The 7,985-nt window shown below is 35.6% G+C and overlaps 1 long non-coding RNA gene across 1 annotated transcript; it reads left to right on the top strand.

Moving 5' to 3' along the window:
* Positions 1-1,067: 1,067 nt before the first annotated feature.
* LOC146725408 (uncharacterized) lies at positions 1,068-2,187 on the top strand. The gene is made up of 2 exons (XR_014928797.1): positions 1,068-1,844; positions 2,070-2,187. It is a non-coding gene; the product is annotated as an uncharacterized LOC146725408 (long non-coding RNA).
* The last annotated feature ends 5,798 nt before the right edge of the window (positions 2,188-7,985 follow it).

The following is a 7,985-nucleotide window of genomic DNA, read 5'->3' as shown; positions in this document are numbered from 1 at the left end:
GACACGGAGAACGCGTCATTACGAGATTGAACGTGTTTTATTTCAAATCCCTCCGCTGCGGGCCATGTTTTTTTAATGACGTGGAAAATGACGGTAGTATTTTAGCAAAGGCTAATTGATAAAAATAATTTAAGCACAGTCACTCTACTAGGAGTCACTCTACTAGGACGGTTAGGAAGCTCTATTGGTTAAAGGTGTGAACGAGCAGCTTCTGAGAACCTATGCTGGTCTCAAAACTATGACGTATTTGTCATTGGAATGCACTATTTTTCACCATTATTTATTGCGTTCGATGTTGCTCGAGAAGACCCTCGAGAAGACCGTGAACTTTTTTAAATTGTGCTTTATTTTTACATCAAACTACAATCTCAACTGAACTGTGACTAGGAGTGACATTGTATTTTTCAGATGAGCATTCTTTTGCAATCTTGAAGATGCTTTACTCGAGAAAAACGGTGTTTTGTTGACAGTCTCTTTGTCTTGATCTCTAACAGTCTTTCGGTCCGTAAAATAAACCCCTCACTCAGTTTAGAAACAATTTTATCGCTAAAAACATTGATGTCTGCAAACCTTTACAATATTCCTTTGTCCATTCTCGTATTTTTTGTGTGTTTTTAGAGTCACTTTATGGCGAAGTTTTGCATGTTTTCGTCTATGGAGGTGGTCGCCGTGTTGCTTTATTGCATAGTTTTCATAGGAGGTAATTGGACAAAAGAGATTTTTGATTGTCGTGCTTTCATATCCCTCCATTCGCTTTATTTGACGACTGATACAAATCCCGTTCAACATGTTTTGATTCAGTCGAGACAGGGGCGACTTTTGGGGGAAATTCACTAATATAGTATTCTATTAACTATTTATAATTTCAGAATGCCATACAAGACAGCAAGATTTTCTCGCGAAAAACGTGTATATACAAAGCATGTTCATTTCCGCATTTGAGACTGCTCTTCGTTGAAAGGTCAAAGTGCCATGTATTGCAATGCTTTGTGGGGGAAAATGACGCAACTCTCGCACTGTCTCATGATTTATCGCGTGTTTTCCGTCGCCTGTTTAATGCTAATGACTTCTTAACTCGTTAACACCTCTCTTGTTTCAATGTTTATGGAGACAAGGGTGGGTACAATAGAATGACGCGGCGCTTCCTAACCGTCCTAGTAGAGTGACTGTGGTTTAAGTCAGTGAATTGACTGATAGTGCCGGGGTCAATAGAATGTCGAGTCATGTTATCAGTATCCCATACACGCAGGTCGAAATTCACGCTTTCAACTTGAAACTCGATATCCCTCAGGCTGTTTGTGAGTGTTCATGTTTTAGATAACATAAATATACCAACATCTGTTGTTTATCATCTACGTGGGAGGTCTATTTCACGTTGGGAACACTTAGGACTAGACACGCCTTACATTTAATCTTGTGATTGAGTTCAGACTGGCATTCACAAGTGTGCTTCGGAATGATACACATCGCTTATATCAAACACCGTTGATATTCGCGAGTGGAACGCGTTGGGCCACTTTCTGTCTGAAATATCCTTACCACGAAGACTATTATGACTCGTACGGTAGTCATGTCATGGAATTTATAAGATTTCTCGTACGTGGATCTACAATCATCAAATACTTTCAAGCCATGTGTTGCCAATACGTCCTGTATGACTCGTAGTGTCCATGAGATGAACTTTTCACGGAAGGTCAAACTTGGTCTACCGCCTTTGAATCTTTGGCAAGAAGCGAGGACATATTTTCTTCGTCGGGGGGAAAAACGAAAATCGCTACGTTACACCGTAAACTCATTCCGTGTGATGATTATGTATGTCAAAAGTTATTCTGTGAAACGATCAGGTAATTATACATTTTAACTCATAGTAGCGTAGTCCGCCATTTTTTGAAAAACAAACTGTACGTCGATCAACCGATTTTGCATACTTTGCATTTTAGCGGATTGATGACCGCAGTTTTACGGGATAATTCATACTATTAAATTTTCAACACATAACTTATACTTTCTTTATATAACTATCGGTTTTTAATATTATCCTCTCTTTCTCTCTCTTTCTTGTACGACAGATGAGCGATTCTGATTATAGTGATGGAATAAAAAAAAAAAGTGTACAGACTGCTTGACTCATTGAAAGGAAGTAAGAAATGTAAAAATAAACAACATATGTATATATAGAATGAATTATTTTTTATTGATCAATGTTTACTATTATTGGCTTTTCTCGTTTCTGTGTTTTAATCGAATCGTTTATGTACTCGTAAAATTTGTGGCATTAAAAATAAATTTAACCACGCCGCACATTTACATGTATCTACGTATTTTTCGAGGTGTTAACAAAGAAATATTTAATCACGCTAAACATTTATACACTACGCAACTATTTTCCTTACTCACATCGTATGTTTTTTTGTGACGTTAAAAAAATACTCAACCATGTCATAAATATATACTCCATGTCAATATTTCATTCTTGTTTACTTCTTTTGTGCAATAAACTCCATTAGTTTTCAAAATGACGTGTATTTATTAACGTGTGTGTGTGTGTGTGTGTGTGTGTGAGCGCCCTCTACGAAACATTCTGAAAAATCTTTCGTCCACGCCTGTCCAATTAAAAAATAATTAAAAATAATTAAAAAATAATTAAAAAAATGATGGTAATTTATGCAAATGTATTCACGATGACCTCGACACGACCTCGTATTATGCAAATGTATTCACAATTTCGTCCACGCCTGTCCAATTAAAAAATAATTAAAAATAATTAAAAATAATTAAAAAATAATTAAAAAAATGATGGTAATTTATGCAAATGTATTCACGATGACCTCGACACGACCTCGTATTCACATCAATTTTATGTATGCAAATGTATTCACAATATCCCATTGTGACGTCATCCTCATTCAAATGAACCCCTTTACGGCCATATCCTCATTTATGCTAATTTATGCACGAATTCCCATTGTGACGTCATTATTTATGCTCATCTATGCATATTCACAATATCCCATTGTGACGTCATCCTCATTCAAATGAACCCCTTTACGGCCATGGTCCTCATTTATGCTAATTTATGCACGAAATCCTATTGTGACGTCATCATTTATGCTAATATATGCTCCCACCTCAGATACATTATGGGGACGACCATGAGGGCGCTGTTCATCATCACTTCCAACTATGAACAGCGCCCTCATGGTCGTACCTATAATGTAACTTAAACTACTCATGTCTGTCGTCATCTTGACTACTTATTCACACTCTTTCAAACGGAATGCATGTGTAAGTTTGTACCCCGTATTCGACAAAATACACGAATATTATTGTTTTCATGATGCATGAATCGTCAATTTTTGTTATTTACACTGACTACACTTGTTTTTTGTTGTTGTCTGTCTCGCATTTTGTTAATAGACTTTCATTCCGTTTTCCGTTTTCACGTCTGTCGCCATCTTGACTACACGTCCAGTCTTTCAGCCTGAATGCACGTCTACCTACGTTATACCCTGTTTTTATTAATAATTTCAACAAAATAATTCGAATACTTGTGAATAAATGAGGCACGATTGTCTTTATTATTTTATTTTCACTATTTTCGGTTTTTTGCTAGCGTTTCAAAAGGTTTCTTTTACGTGACGATCAAGAAAACGCAAATCTTCGCTATTTTCGCTATGTTGATGCCCGGGCTCTGAATTACACACAAAGAGTTGTTAACATGAATTGCTGTGTCTACTGCGTTTGGATCTTCTTCACTATCATTTCCACCTTCATCAAAATCCGAAAAAAAAAACATCGAGCAAATCATCTACACACGGGAACTCGAGATCAGCAACGGCCATTTAGAATACCCATGGAATACCGTAGGCGACTCTCATCAACGAAATTACGCAGTCCGCTTCATTGATTGTTTAGTTTGATAATTTATAAACATATATTCAGTGTGAGACTGTTGCTTTCAAGTTGTGTTAATACAAAGATGATTTAAACTTGTCCCTTCCGTTACCAACGTATTCAATATACGGAAATAGCATGTGTGTGCGTTTGAGTGAGTGAAAGATGCAGGCGAAATTTCTCGTCAATTCTATTTATTTCGAACGCGCGTGGTCGGCGCCTTTGATTGCGTTTATTTTGTTCTTTCATTCGCGAAATCTATCACTGGCACCGTTTATTTTGTCATGTCTCACAACTGAATGTCCAAGCTGACTTTGTTTTGGCTGTATATAGTTTTGTGGACAAGGGAGGTCATCTTGGTTGCCTAATTAACTAATTAAAATACCTGTCAGGCATCTCTACCTAAACGAGAAATCGAAATAAATATTTAGTTTATGTTAACGGTTGGTTTAAATCAGCTTAACCTTTTTCCAGCCTACCCTGCTACAATAGAATCGCTGTAGTTGCTTGTCCTTCCTACTATATTGTCTATGGTTTAACTCCGGGGTTACGTCCAAACGCCACCCTCTTGACTGGAGATCTGTGTTAGAAAATAAACCTTTGTTGTTGCGGTGTACGCAAGAAGATGAACTACTTATGTTTTAAACATCACTTTACCTATTAACAATTCACCCCTGGACGTGATAATTTCATTTCAATAGTAAAAATCCGTTCTCAAAAATCCAAATAATCACAACCTCACCGAAATTCATTTTCTATTCTTACCCACAAGCCACACCCAGACCATTCATCAAAACGAGTGGTCTGGGGTATACTAGTACTCTGACCCATGACGAGGACTTCCTGTTTGTAATGCTATATGATAAATCAGATTAACTATCACGTGAAACCAAAGACAATTGTCTTTGGTGAAACCAAATGAAAATCATTCTAAAATAACGTACTTATACCCAATTGATTCTGGAAAAAAATGACATTTGCAATAATAATCGACGAGCAGGTCCGGGTAGTAACGTTCGGTTGATGAAATAGACGATACAACAGTACTGATTGGACCTACATGAATGCTACTCTATTTCACATAACCAAATGTTGTTGTTTTTTTGCTGTTGTACATTAAGTGAAGTCTTATATCTTCAGCAGAACGTAGCCGTTAAAACTTGAAAAACGTGTCTGTTTCGATCCATCATCGCTTAAGCAGCATACAATTTATTTATTTTTTGACTCATTTAAAAAATACGAACGGTGTCAATATTTAAAACTGCATTTTGTCTGTCTCTAGCGTGCCTCAGAATGATATAGATCTTGGCCGATCGTATTTTTACAAAGGACCTGAATGTACAGCACTAATTTCACCCAACCTCCTGCTCGCTTCTGCTTTTCGATTATCATTTTTAATCGCTTTTGCAACCGTCTGTTGAATAATTTTCGCTTATTTTTTCGAGCGCGCGAACCCAGAAATATCGCCCGTCTGCATGCTCGCATTTTAAATACATGGCCGTGGCATCAATATGTTCCTGGTGTATCTGCCCTCTGCCCTAAGGAGTTAGCATTACCTGTATCACGTAATTGTCTCGATAATCATGTTGTTGAAACGATATAGCAGCCCTGGATTCAAACGGAACACAGTCCCGCTGTACGTTCGCGAACGAAACAAAGTATGGTGGTTTGGAAGTGTCGTTCGAAATTAAATAATGGTTAATACTCATTGAATCCTCAAACTTTAGCACTAAAACAATCATTTCGACAACTCATGTGCCAGTGTTCAGTGTTTGAACAAGCGGTCAGTGTTTTTAATAGGCGAGTGAGAAAAAAAAAGGATAAAAACATGGTCGTGTTTCCGGTCGGAAATTAAGTGATATGTTATAAAATGTTATAAAAGCGAAATATTGGGCGAAATGAGTATTGATGCCATTTATAGCTTGACATGCGTCACTAAATGGGGACATGGTTAGAGTTGGTAGTACCATGGAAGGTACTAATCCATGGTACTACCAGTACTAGTATACGCGGGGAGGGAGTCCAGAGAGGGAACAGCCAGCATCCTTTTTACGGGAAAACGTGAAATCTCGACGGATTTGTTTCGTTCTCACATGTAATATTAGGTTTTGCGGGCTTCTGAGTTCAAAAATGATGACTAAATCAGCTAAAAAGCAAGCGTTTATAAACATACCTATGCAGAAGTTGGTTTGTCAGTACTTAATCCATTTTAACACCTAGGCTACTCTATTGACATTGGTTGTTTATTTCATGGATTTGGCACTTGAGGTAGCTGATAAGCCGTGTCGAAAACGTGCACAAAACGACCATTTGTAAGCACAAATTTTCATATGAATATAACAATGTCATTAGTTCAAACGTGTTATGTTAACTATAAATAATATTCAGTACGTATGTCTAATTGTTCAATACTTTTAAATCAGACAAAAATAAATTTATTAACTAAGTTGCAATAACATAATGTCACTAAAAACATATATTTGTTCAAGTATTATAGAACCCAAGACTACACAAATGTTGTTTTTGTTTAAATATGCATACGTTAATCCAAGGATTCATGACGCTATACAATATGGAAACAGTATCGCATAGGCTGATTTTGTCACCATTGAAAATAATATGCACAATATGACAATATAGTATATTGTATTGTATTTTTATCTTTTTGTATTTCCAGGAGAGTTGTGAAATATTTGATTGATTGACAAAATACATTATTGCAATATAAGAGAAAACATCATTGTCATTATATGTTTGTTTAAATGAGTATATATTTGTTATTCTTCTCATTTTATAAATTGTCAATCTCTCAAAAAAACTTGTGACTTGCCTTGAAATATGGTTGTATGAAATTATATATTATTATATATGTGTGTGTATTTTCATCTGTAATACGTTCTACTGATTCGTCAGATAATGTAGATCGCTGTTCATAATGACATCATTTATTTAGTCGTTTGTTTAATTGTTTTATGTTTATGTACTCCGTCGTAAGATCGTAAATCATGATAACATTTCACGAAGTACTTGTTTGAATATAATCTCAGCTATTCTATATTTATTAGTATAGTAAGGTCGTATGCAAATTGGTTTTGCACATATGCATATTGTGCACATACATAAAACTAATTGGGTACACATTAGTCTTGTGCGAGCTCATTGATTATGTGCATAACTAATTCCCATATATCTATTATACACGTACATTACATGCTGATATATGCTTTAACATTTACCGTGTGTTCCTTGTAACCCACTAGAAACTCTTAATATATCTGCGCTCTGTGACTATTTCCCGCCAAATATGCTAATTCCCCCCCCCCCCGAGAGGTCTTATATCCGTTACCAAGTACCCTCGTGTGCCGTTTATAGCCTCTAAACAATGTATGGTACACAGTTCTTGGTCACTGAACTAAAAATATATGTTAGATTAATGGAAACAATTATTCATTTGTTTGGCTTGTGTATTTAGTAACTTCATTCTTTCGTTTGGGTGATGATACTACACAACCAGACAACTCATAACCTAAACACCTAAAGTGATGCATGAATAAATACGCCCAAGCTTATATTGTTCCTGGACTGATATTCTGCATAATGATTTCAGACTAATACAGTACAGTTATTGTTCTTGATTATTTCTGGCACACAGAAAACTTTAGGTAAAATGTTAATAGCTTCAACATGAGGTGTTATAACGAATAACAACATTAATTAAGTATGAAATGTTCCGGAATTCAAATTTTAGATTTTTTGTGTGATAACAAAATATAGACAGGTTTTATGATAAGTGTTATCTGAACTTATTGACCATTAAATATTAAAATGAATTGTTCATTGCCTTGTCAATTGAAAATATATTTGTATATTTGCATGTGATGCTAATAATCACGGCATACTGGCAAATATTCATTTGTATTGGAATGTATCCGTAAAGTCGTCAATAAATAATTTACAAAACATTGATAAACGAATTACAGTAGGCTTTATTTCCATTAAAATATGCTCGATTGTTTTGAGATTTATATATTATGTATATTATATATACTTATATGTTATGATTTTGTGGTGTCCCACATAGGACAATAGCA

This window comes from Saccoglossus kowalevskii, unplaced genomic scaffold (genome assembly GCF_978046115.1).
Source record: "Saccoglossus kowalevskii unplaced genomic scaffold, keSacKowa6.1 SCAFFOLD_164, whole genome shotgun sequence".
In the NCBI taxonomy this organism is placed as follows: domain Eukaryota; kingdom Metazoa; phylum Hemichordata; class Enteropneusta; family Harrimaniidae; genus Saccoglossus; species Saccoglossus kowalevskii.
The sequence above is the reverse complement of the archived record's forward strand: the minus strand, read 5'-3'. Positions and strand labels throughout refer to the sequence as shown.